The sequence below is a fragment of the Megascapheus bottae genome, chromosome 27, assembly GCF_031878675.1.
Source record: "Megascapheus bottae isolate mThoBot1 chromosome 27, mThoBot2.hap1, whole genome shotgun sequence".
Classification (NCBI taxonomy): Eukaryota; Metazoa; Chordata; class Mammalia; order Rodentia; family Geomyidae; genus Megascapheus; species Megascapheus bottae.
Window position 1 is genome coordinate 16,798,678 of NC_143535.1, and position 18,359 is coordinate 16,817,036.

The window sequence follows — 18,359 nt, forward strand, 5'->3', positions numbered from 1 at the left end:
GCGTGGGAACAAGGTGAAAGGGGAGAATGCTGGGCCAAGGCAGTGACCCAGAAGGTCCAGCCAGAAGTAAAAACAGATGTGAAACAGAAGCTGTCAGTATCCTGGGGGGCAGAGCGTGGGGTCTGCCCTAAAGAGATGACCCCGAGTAAGATACATGATGGTTGATGAGTCTTCGCTGGGGACTGGTGTTCAGCAATTAGAGTGGACAGTCACAGGCTTGAGGAGCTGACCAGAGCACACAAACCACTTTGTCTTTCTAAGCAAGCAGGGAAGGGAATACACCCATTGGAGGCTAAGCAAGAGCCTCCTTCCCATAACTCATTCACTTGACAGAACCCTGTAATCATTACCAGCTCAGGATCCCAGGGATTCTGATTTATGTGTGACATAGTCTTTGTCCTTTGCTTATTAACCAGCCATCCCTGTGCTGGTAGAAGAACTTGAAATTTCTGTCTCTTGCTTGAGAATGATAAAGATGACTGAATCTGGAGTTAGTGAGGCCTCTACTTGGTGGGGGAAGTCCGAGGTGGCGGGAGGGGGAGATGCCAGCCTCAAATCTAAGAAGATACCATTTTTTTTTTCAGTCCTAGAGCTTGAACTCAGGACCTGGGTGTTGTCCCTGAGCTTTTATTATTCTTTTTTTCTCAAGGCTAGTATTCTACCACTTTGAACTACGGTTCTGCTTCCTGTTTTCTGATGATGAATTGGAGATAAGGGTCTGGCAGACTTCCCTGTCCTGGCTAGATCCTCTGATCCTCAGATCTCAGCCTCCTGAGTAGCTAGGATGACAGGCATAAGCCACCAGCACAATCATCTTAATTACGTGATCCCAGATCGTCAACTCTTTTTCACTCTTGAGCTATAGGAAAGCATTGGCTTACATCTAAAGAAGATAGAATGACTCTGAAGAGCCAGCTGGCCTTGTATTTCTGATTATCAGTCTTAAAATCGATCCACACCACTATTTCTAGGTGGCCCACTCAGTGTTCCTTCTGAAATATAGGCCAGATGTGACTGGGTTTATTCTCAGGGTTCAGGCTAGCAAGGCTCCTGGGAACATCTGAACACTCACACTAAAATAATTAGCGTGTTCCCCAACTGGAATTTAGAGGGATCTAGGCATATAGTTTCATGTGCATCAATAATTAAGATTTAGTTAGTGCTTTAGAATTTAAAATATGTATTTCCAACCCACTCGCTCATATAATGATCATGTTATTTTATGAGCCTTAGTATGAAGAAGAGGAAACTGAGATTAAGGGCAATTACATCATTCACTCAGAAGTCACACCAACAAGTGGCAAAGTTCATTTGTAAATTGCCTTTATTTTTTTGCACAGTTCATTCCATCCAGCAACTCTTTCTTCCCTCTTTCCAGCAAACATCTATAGGTTTCAGATTGATACTTAAGTTAAATGTCACCTTCATGAACTCTTGCTCTGATGAACTATTCCTTTGTTTAGATTCCTATCCTTATTTGTTGAAAGTATATTGGAGGTGGGCACTGGAGTCTTACATCTACAAACTTGTTGATTCAGGAGGCTGAGATCTGAGGATCATGATTTGAAATTAGCCTGGATGGTAAAATACATAAATCTCTTATTTCCAATTTACTTGCCAAGAACCAACAGTAGATCTGTGCCTGGAGTGGTAGAACATTAACTTTGAGCAAGAGAGCCAAGCAAGAGCATGAAACCCTTCAGTTCAAGCTCCAGGGCTAGCTCAAAATAGAAGGAGGAGGGGAAGAGGGAGCAGGAAGCAAAATGAGAGGGAGGGAGGGAGGGGGGGAGGAAGGGAGGGAGGGAGGAAAAGAAAGTTTATTGGTTCAGTGTGACTTTCAACATGTCTCGCCTTTACTTTTTACAACCATCTATTACCCTCATGAATTTTCTGGGGATTTTGCCTGGTTTTGTTTTTTGTTTTCCCTATCCTAGCATCGTGCTTGGAAGTTGATTATATACTAAATGTTTAATAAGTATCTAAGGAATCCAAGCCTCTTTTGTTCCAAATCTCAGGTACTTTCCACAGCAGTAGAATTCTTTGTCTAGTTTTCCCCCAAAAGAGAGGGACAGATTCACTTACCAAGTATAAATCACCTCTCTTATACATTGTGGGGGCACTATTCCAAGACCATCAATGGATATATGAAACAATAAATGGTATTAAATCCTATATGTAGTATGTTTATTTCTCTATATACATATAGCATGTTTAATTTATAAATTAAATACAGTAAGATACCAATAGCAAGAATTTATCATAATAATAAAAATAAATACGACAATCAACTAATAGAAATTATTCAAAGTTTATGAATTATATAGTTTATTTCTGGAAATTTCCACTTATTTTTTTTCATTGTTTTTTTTTGCACAGCTGAGGGCCAAGCTAGGCAAGTGCTCTCTCTCTGAATTAAATCTCCCTAACTCCTACTTAATATTTTAAACCCTGATTGACTATAAGGAACTGAAACCTCAGAAAGTGACACTGAATAAAAGGAGTATTCATCTCATTCCTACTGACTTGGCTCATACAAGATAGAGGCCAGAGTAAAACCAGTAAATAGCTTTACCCCAGGACTCCTTTAACATCCAGGTGCCTTGGGCAACAATACTTATGAAGGACCACATACTGTAAGTCTAATAAACATTGAACATTACGTACCAAGCTCATTGGACATGAACTAGAGTATGCTTTAGCCTTCCACCCTGTGGAATTTGCCTTTGGGAGTGCCTCGAAGGCCCCAGTGAAACTCAGAATTCTCAGCCTCTTACAAATTTTACAACACACATACACAAGCAGAGCCCTTGCATGCCTTTCCTTCTTGGCCCAAAGTCCAAGCTCAACTTGCACCCTCGAAGAATCATGATTTAACCAGCTTTGAGACTTCAGAAGCACAAATGATCTATCTACAGTCTGGAGAATACAGATGAGGAAAAGAGGCCCAGGAATGTCCTGGAAACCAGATTCAGGTCATGTGGACAAGGAATTGTTGAGTGTAATCTCGATTCCCAAGTGTAATCAAGAAAGGTTAGCACAAGTCCCAGGTAGATAACCAGAGGATGTCTCCCAAAGCAATCCGTTGTTGCCTATACTGGGTGGTTCTGACTTCCCCCTATCTTAAATTTGTGTCAAAAATAAATCCAGTTTACTTGTGGACTAATGGAGTATGGCTTTCATTTCCATTTCATTTATACTAGAGCTGAATTCTTAAAAATGCGCAATTCCTGTCCCAAACGGGAGGGAGACAGAGCCCATCTGACTTGTCCCAAGAACTCAGTAAAATGAAAGCTGGTTAGATTCAGATTATCTGCACTGTTCTTGTGATTGAGATAATAGATCGGAATAGGGAGGGGATTACAAGCACCCACTGACTGGGCATGTGATCTGTTTTTCCAATGTTTTTCCTGATAAGAGAGAGAGAGACAGAGACAGAGACAGAGACAGAGAGACAGAGAGAGACAGAGAAAGAGACAGAGACAGAGAGAGACAGAGACAGAGACAGAGACAGAGAGAGACAGAGAGACAGAGCCACAGAGCCACAGAAACAGAGACAGAGACAGAAATGGGGGAAATGTGTTTCTCTCTCTTGCCAATGAATGTCCATGCAATTAGGGGAGGGGCAGAGGGCAAAACAATGCTGTTAATACAGTCATCAAAATAGTCAAAACCAGCTGTTTTTTTGCTCTGGAAGCCCTATAGAGTTGCCTCCAAGTTTAGAAAAACAGGAAAAATGATTGACCCATTCCTAAGTACATAGGAAACGAGAGCTCTTTTATTTCTTCTTTTAAAAAATGAAATATTTTTTTCATTATCCTTTAAGCAATTGTACCAAGGAGTTTCGATTCAACATGTCATAAACATGAGATATCTTGAGCAGTGTCACACCACCCCCCTTCCATCATTCTCCCTCATCTCTCCCAACCCAGCCCATCACCTCAGTTCCATTTCACAGACACACACTGAGTACATGCTTTTCTTTTTAGAGCTGAGATTCGGAGAAAACAAGTCAGTCCATGGAATAGTGAGAGTGGGTTTTTCTCTCACTGGGGGGGCTACAAGGTCATCATGGTCAGCTGTCATCTATAATCCCCAGGGAGAAGTAAGGCAAACAAACCAGGCCACAGAGGGAACATGGGGATGGCATCAGAAGACTTGACTGCACCAAAAACTGAGCTGAAATGGGAGTCATTCTCTGGATCCCCCAAATATAACCCTCGGGATGGTCTTGATAAGTTGCAAAAATTCAAGGACTTCCTACTGAGTTCTCATTGTCCTGTTTTCAAGATAGTGAGAACTTGAGGGATAAAGAGAGGGTAAAGTCAAAGTAGGGGATGTAAATGAACGGAGAGAGGAAGGGTGGGAGAAGGCTATGATAATATTCAGTGTGTGTGTGTGTGTGTGTGTGTGTGTGTGTGTAAATGAAACTAGGAAAACAGGAGTTGGATGAGATGGGAAACAATGGGAAAGGGTGACACTGATCAAGGGTCATTATACTCAGGAACTGACATGTTGAATTGAATTCACTTCGTGTAATAACTTAATAGTAAAATTATACCTTGGCACTGATGGCGCACACCTGTAATACTATTCGGTAGGCTGAGATTCGTGGGTCACAGTTTATAGCCAGATTGGGCAGGAAAGTCCATGAGATTTTTATCTCCAATTAATCACAGAAAAAGCCAAAAGTGATGCTCTGAATCAAGTGGCAGAGCACTAGCCTTGAATAAAAGTAGTTCAGGGATGGTGCTCAGGCCCAGAGTTCAAGACCCCACATGCAAAGAAAAATTTAAAATTAAAAAAAAAAAAAAACCTGCCAGTCAGAGTGCTCATGCTTGTAATCCCAGCTACTCAGAAGGCTGAGATCTGAGGATCAAGGTTCAAAGCCAGCCTGGGCACAAAAGCACCTGAGACTCATCTCTAATTAAAATCTAGAAAACAGAAGCGGGGCTTGGCTCAAGGGAAGGGTGGTAGCCTTGAGCTGAATAGCTCAGGGACAGTGCCCAGGCCTACTTCAAGTCCTGTGACCCACAAAATAAAAACTGAAAACTAAAACTAAACTTGCATTTCTTCAGCTCTTGTCAACCTCTTGCTCCCCAAAATCCTTACCATATTCATGATCACACATTTACCCATGACAATGCAAACATACACGTGCACATGCAAACACACACGTACACATGCATACACATAGTCCTGAGCAAACACAGACACGAAGGCATATTTAAAACATACACACAAATACATCCATTACCTTGCACGACTTCTTCAGCCTATGCATAAAATTATGTCATAGTCAGAGATACATTTCTGCAAGATTGAGGCCAGTAAGCATCTCTTACCCAACTATAAACACTAGTCTCCAACAGCTTTACACAAAGCATATACTTAATAAATATTTGGTGAGTTGACTGGAATGAAATCAGCTGGTGGGATGAGACATTGTATATGTAAAGTTCTCCCTGGGGCATTTTTGGTTTGCATTCATGACTTTGTTCTCAGATATACAGAAGACTTGTGGGAAAATGGAAAAAGTAGGCAAATAGCACATTTGGAATGTCTACTGCAAATTTAACTTACACTCATTTTATCTTATTTATCTAAAGTTTTTCCTATGACAGTAAAAAAGTGGGGAGCTCAGAAAGGTATATCTACTTCAAGAGGTACACAGCTGGCACTCAACAGAAAAATGATTTGAATGCACATCTGCAGAGTTCTAAGGATGAATGCTTTCCTCCAGGGCTCCCTGGAAATCCAAAATGTTTTGCATTTTCCTAAAATGGAATTCCTCACGTTCTCCTTTAGAAAAGAAATGTTTTATCTCCATTCACAAAAAAAGGGGGGGACAAAAGGAAAGAAAAGAAAGAAAACTTCCTCTGACCAATGGAAAAAAATAATTCATTGCTTAGCTTGCTGGCAAAGAGCCCAATCCTGGAGGCCAGGCTGTGAAAGAGAGGGAGAAAGATTCCCATGGAAGGAAAGCACTCCACCCACTCATATTTGTGTTTCTCCGAGGTTAACCCAGGGCCCCTGCCACTACCACCACCACCCGGCACAGCACTTTGGCGACTGTTCCCACCACCAGCAAGCAGATAGCAGAGAGGGCTGAGACATTAAAATCTTATCACTCCTATGAAGAGATAAAGCCTAAAATTCAGCCCTTATCAATAGAAGCTTCATGCACACCATTCAACGCTTACGAGGGAAGCAGACAAAATGTTTCTGATTGTGACTCAAGTGAGATCCAAACATCAGTTGCCTGACCCAGTGCAAGCCTTGAAAGAGGTAATTAAAACCAGAGTAGCCTGCTTTGTTTTGATACTGGCCAGACCTTCTTTTGAGGAAATATATGGTAATAAAATGGGTGAAATGAGGAGTAACCAGGATGAAATCAACATTCTTTCTCAAAATCAACTAAACACATTCTGGGAAAAAAAATCGTGTTTCTTCGGTATGGACAATTGGCAGTTAATCTGTGACACACAATTCTATGGCTCATCTATCCATCTACTCAGTGAGTGTTTGTATAATGCTCACCATGCATTGTATTGTATTAACCACTGAAATATGAATGTGAATAAAACAGGTTTCCTTCTTTCAAGGGCCACGGAGGATAGAAGCCGTTATAGAATAAATTATTTTGGAATAAATCTTGCCTACTCTACAATTCAATATATATCACAGGTACCCCCACAATGCTTTTATTCACTTCTGCAACCAACTTGAGAGACAGCAGCCTCTAAGCCACGCCATTCTTTTTTTATTTTATTTTATTTTATGTGTGTGTGTGTGTGTGTGTGTGTGTGTGTGTGTGTGGTCATGGGGCTTGAACTAGGCCTGGGCATTGTCCCTGAGCTCTTCAGCTCAAGGCTACTGCCCTACCCTTGAGCCAAGCCCCATTTCCTGTTTTCTGGAGGTTAATTGGAAATAAGAGTCTCAGGTGCTTTTGTGCCTGGGCTGGCTTTGAACCTTGATCCTCAGATCTCGAGTAGCCAGGATTACAGACGTCCCATTCTTCCTCTTGCTGTCAATTTTTGTGCTATTAGTTTGTTATTCTCCCCTCTCTTTCAACTTTATTCCTCTGTGTGTGTGTGTGTGTGTGTGTGTGTGTGTGCGCGCGCGCGCGCGCGCGAGCGCTGCGCGCGCGAGCATGTGTGTCCCTGTACTGGAGCTTGAATTCTTAGGGTCTAGGTGCTGTTCTTTAGCTTTTATGCTCAAAGCTGGCACTCTGCCACTTGAGCTATACCTCCACTTCTGGCTTTTGGTGATTAATTAGAGATAAGAGTCTCATGGACTTTCCTGCCTGGGCTAGCTTCAAACTTGATCCTCAGATCCCTGCAATCTGAGTAGGATTAGAGATGTGAGCGACTGATGCTTGGGTCCAGTTAATTCTTATCTCTCCTTCAGGTATAAAATTTAACAAAATCAGACAATAACATCTTCCCCCTCTAGAGGATATGTACTTGTTCTCTGATCTCAAAGCATCTCATACATTGCAATGTTACTACCTACCTATTAACATTTGCTGTAACATTTTCTTTCTCCTCTGCCATATCAAAGAAAACTGAGAGGTAAATGGGCCATGGGAACCCATGATAGTGTAAGATGTATGTAATATGTGCTCAATCATTGCAAAATGAAGAAATGAATTCTTTTTGCTCAGGCATTACTGGATGTAATGGTAGAAGGATATATCAGTTCTGACGGAGGGTTGAAATAGAGTTAAATAAGAGTTTACAGAGAAGCCTGGTCGACCGAGCTCAATTTTGAATGACTAACCTCAATTCATCAAATGGAAAAGTTTGAGAAAAAAAAAACTTTCCAGACAAAACATATTGCACATGCAAAGGCCACAAAGATAGAAATGTCTGTTCAAAGAAATGTAGGTACCTTAACTTGGCTTGAGGATATACTGTGGTAGCTAATTGGATGTGTCAAACTAGCCAACACGTTCAGGGAGATAGTAGAAAAAAAAATTAATTGGCATGTCTTTTTTTTTTTGCCATTCCTGGGCTTGAGCTCAGGGCCTGAGCACTGTCCTTGGACTTTCTCAAGGCTAGAGCTCTACCACTTGAGCCTCAGCACCACTCCCGGCTTTTTTCTACGTATGTGGCACCAAGGAATCGAACCCGGGTCTTCATGCATGCTAGGCAAGCACTTTAACCACTAGGCCAAACTCCCGGCCCCAAATTGGCATGTCTTTTAAAAAAATACTACAATATAAATTCATTTGAGTAGAGAAAGAATTATGCTTCAAAAATATTATCTCCACTGGTACTCTGATGTCCACAGAAGATAAGAACTCTCACACAATTGAGGTCCTAAGAACTCACTCTCTGTACCCTTTGTCCAATCATTTGTCTTCACAGGTGTGTTATTTACCTTTAAATGATGAGTTTCAAAACATGCAGAAGGGCACATTTTTCTCATGTTTACTTTTCATTCTCAAACTACCTTTTCACATAATCCATTTGAAGGAGTAAGAGGAGAGACAAACGTGAGACAAATGCCCAGGTAAGAGGATGTGAACAGCGTCCTGGAAAGGGAAAGATGGATTTTCATTCAAAGGACTGGTTATTCTCTTTCTCATGAGCCATTAGACAAATAAAGCACCGGGTCAAGTACAGAAGAGTTGGACCTGGCACCATCTGCTAAGGGGCCAATCACTGACACATATCAGCCTGCCACAGGAAAAGGCTCCAGTCTAAAGTGAGTGTCTATCACCTAGTCCTTCCTCAGCAGGGATGGCGGACATCCTGGGTATTCTGGGACACAGCTGATCCATTAAAACTGGATGCTAGTAAACCTTCCAAGCCAGATGCTGGTGTCTCATACCTGGTATTCTCGTTACTCATGAGGCTGAAGATCAAGGTTCAAATCCAATCCAGGCAGAAAAGTCCATGAAATGTTGATCTCCAATTAATCACTCCCTCCCCCCCAAAAAAATAGAAGGAAGGAAGGAAAGTAGAAAGGGAGGGAGAGGGGGAGCTAGGAAGGGAAGAAAGCAAGGAAGGAGGATGAAAGGAAGGGAGGAAAGGAGGAAGGGAGAATGGAAAGAAAGGAGGAAGGGAAAGAAGGGAGGAAGGGAGGAAGGGAGGAAGGCAGGAAGGCAGGAAGGAAGGAAGGAAGGAAGGAAGGAAGGAAGGAAGGAGGGAAGGAAGGAAGGAAGGAAGGAAGGAAGGAAGGAAGGAGGGAGGGAGGGAGGGAGGGAAGGAAGGAAGGAAGGAAGGAAGGAAGGAAGGAAGGAAGGAAGGAGGGAGGGAGGGAAGGAAGGAAGGAAGGAAGGAAGGAAGGAAGGAAGGAAGGAAGGAAGGAAGGAAAAAAGGAAAAGAAAAAGAAAGATAAGCTGGAAATAGAGCTGTAGGTTAAGTAGTAACCCTTGATTGAAAAAGCTAAGGGACAGTGCCTAGTCCCTGATTTCAAGCCCCAGGACCAGGACAATAAATAAATATGTAAACACTTAAATAAATAGTTCATTGTTAATTTCTTACCACAACCTATGTTAAGGAATTCCCAAAATAGTTGACATAGTTCAAACATAACTGTGAACAACAATGAGGACAAACAAAAGTAAACTAAAATACTGCTTCAGAAACCTACTAGGATGGCTACAATTTTAAAAATACAAATAATAGAACGTGTTGAGGATATAAAGAACTGAGTATCTATGATATGACAACTTAAGAGAATATAAAATGGTACAGATACTTTGTAAAAGTCTGGCCTCTTCCTTAAAAGATTAAGCATAGTTCCCAAATGATCCAGCACTTCCACTGCTGGGAAGATATCTAAAAGTAATGAAGACATGTTCACATAAAAATCTGCACAAGAATACTCATTGCACCTATTCATATTAGTGTAAAGGCAGAGACAATCAAAGAGCCCCTCAATAAATTATATGGCTCAGGAGCATATATATATATATATATATATATATATATGTACACCCACATGCATTTATACCTTTATATACATACATATATGTATATGTGTGTGAGTATATTTGTAATACATATATAAGAATGCATATAATATATACTCATACTTCTTTGAGGCACAGAGAAAGGGAAACACTTCCATAGAGAATTTGCAGAACTACATCAAAAGCTTTAATTTAATTTAATTTGATTATTTTTGTCAGTTGTGGGGCTTGAAATGTGGGCCTGGGTGCTGTCCTGAACTCTTTATCTCATGACTAAAGCCCTACCCCTTGAACCACAGCGCCACTTCTGGTTTTCTGGTGATTAATTGGAGATGAGAGTCTCACGGATTTTTAGTGCCCAGGCTGGCTTTGAATCACAGTCCTCAGATCTCAGTCTCCTGAGTAGCTAAGATTTCAGGCGTGAACCATCGAGCCCAGCTCAAAAGCTTTCTAGGGGCAAACCTGAGCCAACATACTGTTCTTTCTAGCCACCTTTCACCTCCACTGATTTTCATGCCAGGTTAAACAGTTTTCTGAATCATATTGAAGAAGCTAGATCAACTGCATTACTACAAAATCTTCCAATGAACTTGCACAGAAGACCTGAAAGAGGAAATCAAGGATGAAAATACTTTTGGAACCCTGCAAGTGATTCAGAAGCTTAACACTAGGGGCTTCAAAAGCTGTTGCTAAAAGTAAAAGAAAGCTGTTTTCACCTATTGAAGAAAAAAATAAAAAGGGACATATTCTGGACATTTGTGAAAAGCATTTTGTATGGTTCTTTGTGATACCTTGGAAGAAAATTTGGCTCCAGTTTTAAGATCAATGAGATAAGACGTGTCTATGTAATCAGCTGTAATTAAGATAAGCAATCCTGTTCTAAATGCCGGATAAACGAACTGAAAACTAAGTTATGATTACTTTTCCCAGGATAATGTTGCTGACAATATATCTAAAGTAAGAATTTCCAAGAAAGCCTGGACTTCATGTTACAGGGTTAAGTTGAAGCCTACTGGTGAGAAGTTTAATGTCTGATATTCCATGAGACCATGACAGCTCACCAGCCTGGTGTGTGCTAAAGCTTGGATAACATATGTCTTGGCTTTTCTACCATTTCCCTGTTTATATAAATTCCTCCAGAATATTTATTACAGTGTCGCCTCCATGCTCAGAAGCATTCTGCTTTGAATGGTGAGCTATAAAATAGTTGCTCTAGCCATATGGAGTGTGCTGGCTCATTTAACATTCAACAGTCAGATTGTCACTTTCACCTGTGGCCCTGTGTTCAAGGCTCAATAGCAGTTATTAGTAGGCAGACAAGTCTTCATGCCAAACAAGGTGCTACATTGGAATTAACACCAAGTCCATCAGAATCTCAGCCTCACACAACAGACACTGGGTAATTTCAGGAATTTACTTAGCCTCTCTGGTTTAGTCCCATTGACTATGGAATGGGCAGAAACTGAGTGTAATTGTGAAGTATCATTTAAGGTGATAGCTTAACAGATGGTGGTTGTGGTTGATGGATGCCAAATGGAGCTAAGCCACATCTAATATTTACTTTATTGCTCCTCTGGTTAGATGGCATTAGTATTTTAAGTGTCTTCCTTTTTAAAGTAACCGATTCTATAGTGGAATTGATGCTGCTTTTTCTTTTCTTCTGATTTTCTGGGCAATTGTTGACTCTTACAGTAAACACGTGGTATTGTGGGCAAATAAAAGTGATTTTATAACAGTCCAAGTATTGTCCTGTCAGTGTAAAATACCAGAAATAAAAAGACCAACTCTATACAGATTGAATGTTTATGTATATATAAGTATATATTCCTGACTAGTTTAACATACACACATGCATGCACACATGCCTGTACACACACAGTATGGCTGCTGCATTCTTGCTCTTGGATACTGCCAGGCCTCAAGTTCCTGGACTATTTCTAAAGTACAATCAAATTTAGACTCAACCACTTTCTCAAGGGTTTGAAGTAGACAGATGATTATATCACGTAATCTTTATGGAAATCTACATCATAGCTATTGTGATTCTTATTTTATTGGTGACTTAAGTCACTTGAGCAACACATTTATAATTTAAGCCCACCCACATCATGAAGAAATCATAACTTCAAGACCACTCCTCCTTCTTCGCTCACTACAAGCACAAGGCGCTGAGAATCAACCCTGCAGTGAAGACATAGCCACCAGATGGACCATGAGTCGTCTCCATCTTGAAATAGTTAAAACTCTTGTTCCAAGAACCATGGAGAAAAAGAAGAAGCATTTTCCTCCGCACACACAGTACTCTAGTAGAGAGCTTTAGAAGTCTTGATTCTATTTTTAATTCTTTTGGGGGTGACTGAATTCCTGTATAATTAAAATAAGAAAAGCAAGGGAAAATATTCCCTGGAATTTCTTTCATGCTCTGTTCCCAGCCCGTGTGTGTATTTCTTGGTGTGTTTTTAGAAGGTTGCATTGACTCAGCAACAAGACAGCCAACTACGTGACAGTTCATCTCTGGTTTCTATTACCCATGATTAATGCCAGGGATTGTGTTTATACTCCAAGTCTACACACCAGTTAGAGGCTAGGGGAATTTGTTTCTGGCAGAGAGAGAGAGAGAGAGAGAGAGAGAGAGAGAGAGAGAGAGAGAGAGAGAGAGAGAGAGAGAGAGAGAGAGAGAGAGAGAGAGAGAGAGAGAGAGAGAGAGAGAGAGAGAGAGAAGAGGGAAAGGTGGGGAGAGGGAGAGAGAAGGAGGGTAAGAAAGAGGGAAAGAGAAAGCGAGAAAGGAAGGAAGGAAAGAGAAGGGAGAAGGGGAAAGAGGAGGGAAAAAAGAGGAAGAAGGGAGTGAGAGAGAGAGAGGGAGGAAGAGGCAGTGTAAAATGGAGGGACAACAGGGGCCAAACAGCACAGCAACCAGTTAGAAGCTGCAGGCATTTTCCCAGCCATGGCAGGGCTGTGATGGTCACAGGGAAGGTTCCTCAGTCCTGGACTCCTTCTCTGATCTTGATGATGGCCAGACTCTATCCAGAACACTCTCAGGAGAAGATGATGGAAGTCAGAGCTGCGAACTGTGTCTTTGCCACATCAGCGGGAGGTCATTACAATCATTCATTAAGGAATGAGTTCCTTTGCTAGCCATGAGTTTATTACAACCAACACTCAGACTATTGGAGTTAAGGTGTTGGGGATAAATGAATTGTTGAAAGACAGCCTTGGAAGGCACCAGATCTAATGATTCTGTGCTGGTCTCTTGTCCTTTCCATGATTTATGCAATCATTATATCTCTAGGTTGGTATACTTGGAAGGTCGCCTAACTCCAGTCCTTATCCTATGTTAGAATGGCTTACATCACATCTCACCAGAAATCATGCCTGCTTAATTCCAGGAATGATCAATTTATTACTTCCTAGGATATCCAAGTCCAATTTGAAGCAGCTCTAATTGAAAGCCATTGTTCATTCATTCATTCAACAAATGTTTGTTTAGTGTTACATGTCCAAGCTTTATTTTAGACACCAGAGAAAAGAAGTAAACAAATAAACAACTAAAAAAAACAGTCTGTTCTCCTGAAATTTTCTTTCTTAACTCTTATCATAATACTAAAAGTTTCTCTTAACTCAAACTTCCTCCCCTCGGACTACATAGGATCTTCTGAGTCTTCTTACTAGAAGTGGGAAAAATGGAGACCTATTGGTATAAAGGTATAAAGACAGTGCCAGGGTCCTAGTTCTATTTGGTCTTGTCACCTCTGTTCCTCCATTTATTTTCAATTACACATTTTTAAGGTGTTTTTCTATACTGGTTCCAAATATCTGAACTTACTCTAAATTGTTGATTTTTTTTCCTGGTAAAATGTAATATTTAGAAATTCGTAGGATGTTCCGGCTGAGTACTGACCCATGTGGGAAACAGTGGGATTTTTTCCTTTGTTCTAGAGTTTACACTGCCATTTTTGACCCACCTTTCTTCATCATTGTTAGAGTTTGGTATTTGAAATAGGTCCCCACTAACCAGCAACAACCAAACATTGATGAAAAATTCCACTGAGAAACAACATGGGGAATCCTTCGTAGAGATGAATCTGTATGTGGCCTCAAGACAACAACTCTGGCCATAGAAGAAATACAAATCCAAACAGCATTGAGATTCCACCTCACTCCAGATAGAATGGCCATTATCAAGAAAAAAATAATAATCCCAGATGCTGGCAAGGATGTGGCCAAAAGGCCACAGTGTAATAACACTGTTGGTGGGAGTGCAAACTGGTCCAACCATTTTGAAAAGCACTATGTAGGTTCCTCAAAAGACTAAACATAGAGCTCCCCTACTGCAATCCAGCAATCTCACTCCCAGGCATTTATCCAAATGATCACCAACAAGTCCACACTAAAGCTACCAGTACATCCACATTCATTGCAATATTATATACTATAGCTGAGATATGGAACCAACCTAGATGTCCCTCAGTAGATGAATGGATCCAGAAAATATGGTACAATGGAAATTCTATGCTTTCATCAGAAAGGATGGCATTGCCATATTCATAAGGAAATGGAAAGACTTGGGAAAAATTCGTATTAAGTGAAGTAAGCCAGACCTAAAGAAACATAGGCTCCAGGGTTTCCTTCATTTGTAATGACTAATACCTGTTTAGGATAGATAGCTCAATAGCTATGCACATATGACCATATAAAATGATGCTAATTGAAATGAACTCCAACATGTGGAAAGAGGGTTTGCTTTTGTTTGTTAGTATGTTTGTTTGTTTTAGTATACTGTTGAAGATATATTTTTTTTCTTTCATTTTTCCTCCCTATGGTATATTCCTTGTTGTCACTGGGTTTTATTCTGGTACCCTGTGTTATGTATATGATTATCTCCTTTGGGGAAGCAAAGGAGAATAATAAAATTGGGAGACAAAGGACAAGATGTGAACCAATGCAACAGCGACACTCACAAGACACTATGTTGGAAATGAACTTTGCAACTTGTGGGGAGGAGAGTTAGGGGAAGGGAAAGTGGGAGAAAAATGAGGGAGGGGGTAGCAATGTTTGACAAGAAATGCTTTCATTACCTTACTTTCATAACTGTAATCCCTTTGGACATCACCTTTACAATAAAATAAAATTATTTTTTTTTAAAAAGACCACAAATGCAACAAGTACCAGTGAATATTCTCCATTGAGTAAGATGATTCTTATGGACATAGCAAGTCTAAATGTCAGCCAGCATTTTTAAAGACAATGAAACAAAGGCAACTCTAGCATGTTATAGCATATATGATCCATCTAGGACTTTTGGATGGTATCTTACAATCAGCCCTACGCATGTATGGATCCCACAAGAGTGAATTCAACCAACAAATGAATCCACTGTGGGATGAAAGACTGAGCCAACTATTGACTGTTGAAAATAAAAATAAATAAATAGATAAACCACATCAGTACTCTAAATATACAGACATTTTTGTGTCATTATTCTCTAAACTGCAACAAGAATTATACTACAACTCTATAGCATAGCAACTAAATAGCTTTACAGTGTAGTGGGTATCACAAGTAATGTATACATATGAATAAATTTCATAAATTATTGTGTAAGTTATATGCAGGGGTCGGGGAGTAAATGCCTCCTTTTATATAAAGGAGTCGAGCCTCTATGAGTCTTTGGTGCCCATGAGGGGTTTTGAAATTCATCCTCCAGGCACATTTTACTCCATCTTCACAACCACTCTTGGAGATAGCTTGCTAATTTTTACCAGCACCTTGTTTTGGAGTAGAAAGCAAAACTTATTAATCCATTATTGATAGCTTGCTAAAGTTCAAGGAGATTTTAAGATTGAAATAGGACTTTAGTACAGGCTAATAAACTCCAGACCCCATATAACCAACCACTATAATCACTAAATTTTTCAAGTTTATTGCTAGCTACACAGTAATGTTATCTAAGAGGGAGACACATCTGCTGAATCATGCTGTTCTTCCTAAATTCTCCTGGAAAAGTCAATTTCTAACCAAGCTTAAAAGAAAAAAAGGGGGGTGTGGTCAACAGACCTATCTAGATTGGTTTCTCCCACGGGTTCTGAGATCCTGTCATAAAACCTTCTGATTTTGACCTAAATAACTTAAGTCAGAAGTCAAAATGTGAGGCTGAACTTCACAATAACTAGCACTTTCTGACTTCTGCTCCTTTCCCTATTGTTTACAATAGTTTAGTGATTTTTTTTTCAAACCTCTGACTCAGTGGAATATTCTGTGAGGCTGCACACATGCAAAGGGTAAGCTAATGTAACTGTTTTGGAAACCACTTGGGCAGCTCACGCTAGAGTTCGAGCTGACCCCCATCATTCAAAACACTCAAAGGCCCAGAGTTCTCAGTGTTAGAGCAAGTTCTGAGCTCTTACCATGGGTCTCTGGGAACACAAACATAGGAAAGAGTAGTCAGGACCCACTGTGATAAGGAAAATGGAAGCTTCCGACTCCTACCTACATTGAGAATCCAGGATTGAGTCATGTGCGCTCCCTCCCTCCCTCCCTCCCCCCCTCCCTCCCTCCCTCCCCCCTCCCTCCCTCCCCTCTCTCTCTCTCTCTCTCTCTCTCTCTCTCTCTCTCTCTCTCTCTCTCTCTCTCTCTCTCTCTCTCTCTCTCTCTCTCGTTTACTTCCCTCTGCACCTTTTCTTTTATTTTTCAACCTGTAGGTGACAATTCATTTTGTCATTGTTTACCTGAGTCACTTCTATTTCTTCACCCTATTCTAACTGTATACCTCCAATAGAAATAATCAGCGCAAACAAAAACAAAAGAACTATTTCTTTTACTGAAACTTTTCTACTTGATTTACCAAGATGATCTGTGATGGAGTTGTATAGGCTTGCCATAAGTAAAGTTGAGCCATGCTTAAGAAATACTCAAGAACTTAGATGTATTATTTTACCTCTTTTGATTCCTTTCCTGAGGAAGGGAAATTGTGAAACATACAATATCTTTTCTAAGCTTAAATTTTAACTTGATAGCCTTAGGTATGTCCTTCAGGTGACAGGAGGGTGCAAGGGGTTAGGGAAGTGGGGAGGGGGTGGATGGAGAACAAAATGACACAGCTAAGAAAAACCATGCAACCTTGTTTCTTTGAATCTGGCTTACTTAGCTTAATATAATTTATTTCCAAATCTTTTTATTTATTTATGAATGGTAAAATATTATCCATTCTTCCAAACACACTGGATGGCATACACACACACTCACACACATATGGACATGACAGAAGCACAGTGAGACTGAAGGACAGAGGAGGATATTCATAGGAGGGGATCAAAAAGGCTCAATAGCTCTATTGCATATGATCATATAAAATCATATTATGTGGAGTGAACTCCAAAAGATGGAAACAGATTTTGGGTTTCTGGGTTGTGTTTACTATTTTTGTCTTTTCTTATTTGTTTTTGAGAGGGTAAAGAGGAACACCTCAGAGATGAGACAAAGGGTGAGCAAATATAGCTGTGCTACCCACTAGACACTGTGGAAAATGAGCTGTATGACTTGTGGGTGGGGAGGGATGGGGAATACTGCAAGAGGGTGAGAGATGGGGCAATATGGTTCAAAAAGAAATGTACTCATTACCTGACATATGTAACTGCAACCCCTCTGTACACTACCTCTACATTAACAAAAAATTTATTTGAATTTTTTTTTAAAAAGCATGCACAGCTGGCTTGCTCTTAGCCTGGTCGCTTGCAACAGCATCTGCCTACCCTCCATTTACAAACTCAGCCCTTTTGGCATTCTCCCCTGAAGCCCCAATAGTTTTTTTCAGCATCCCCCCACTCAGACAGCTGAGTCTCATCTCCCACTCCCACTGGTTTATTTTTAAAAAGAGACTTCTGTGCTATGTTTAATGTTATCTGGTCTAGTTTTAAAGGGAGACTCGAAGAGCCACAATTCCTCCCTCAGAGGGAACCCCTCATGTGCTTTTTTAATTATATGATGGATTAAGTCCAGCTGAACTGATATAAATCAACTGGATCATGTTTAGGACTTCAAGATGGAATATGGAATCTGAGGGAGGAGGCTCAAAATGTCACCTTAAAAGACAGAAGGAAGGGGAAAAGGAAAAGGACCAGCATAAAGCTTCAGAAAAGAGTGAAAATTTGAGCTGACAGGAAAAATACTGGTGAGGCAGAGTAACTTCTTGGAGACTGGTTATTGTTGGCAAGAACCAAAGGTTCTTTTGTCAGGACCTCCCATGATGTCCAACAGAAAAAAAAATGGTAAAGAGGAAAAATAGAAGAAGATGATGAGAGTACAGTATGCGGGCGTTTTCATTCTAATTAGGGTTATTTATAGGGTAGAGATTGCTGTGTTTATGTGTGTACATTTTCTTCCTCTGGTCATAGTCAGCTTTTTTGGTCTTCCCATTAGAGAAACAAAATGACAACCCACT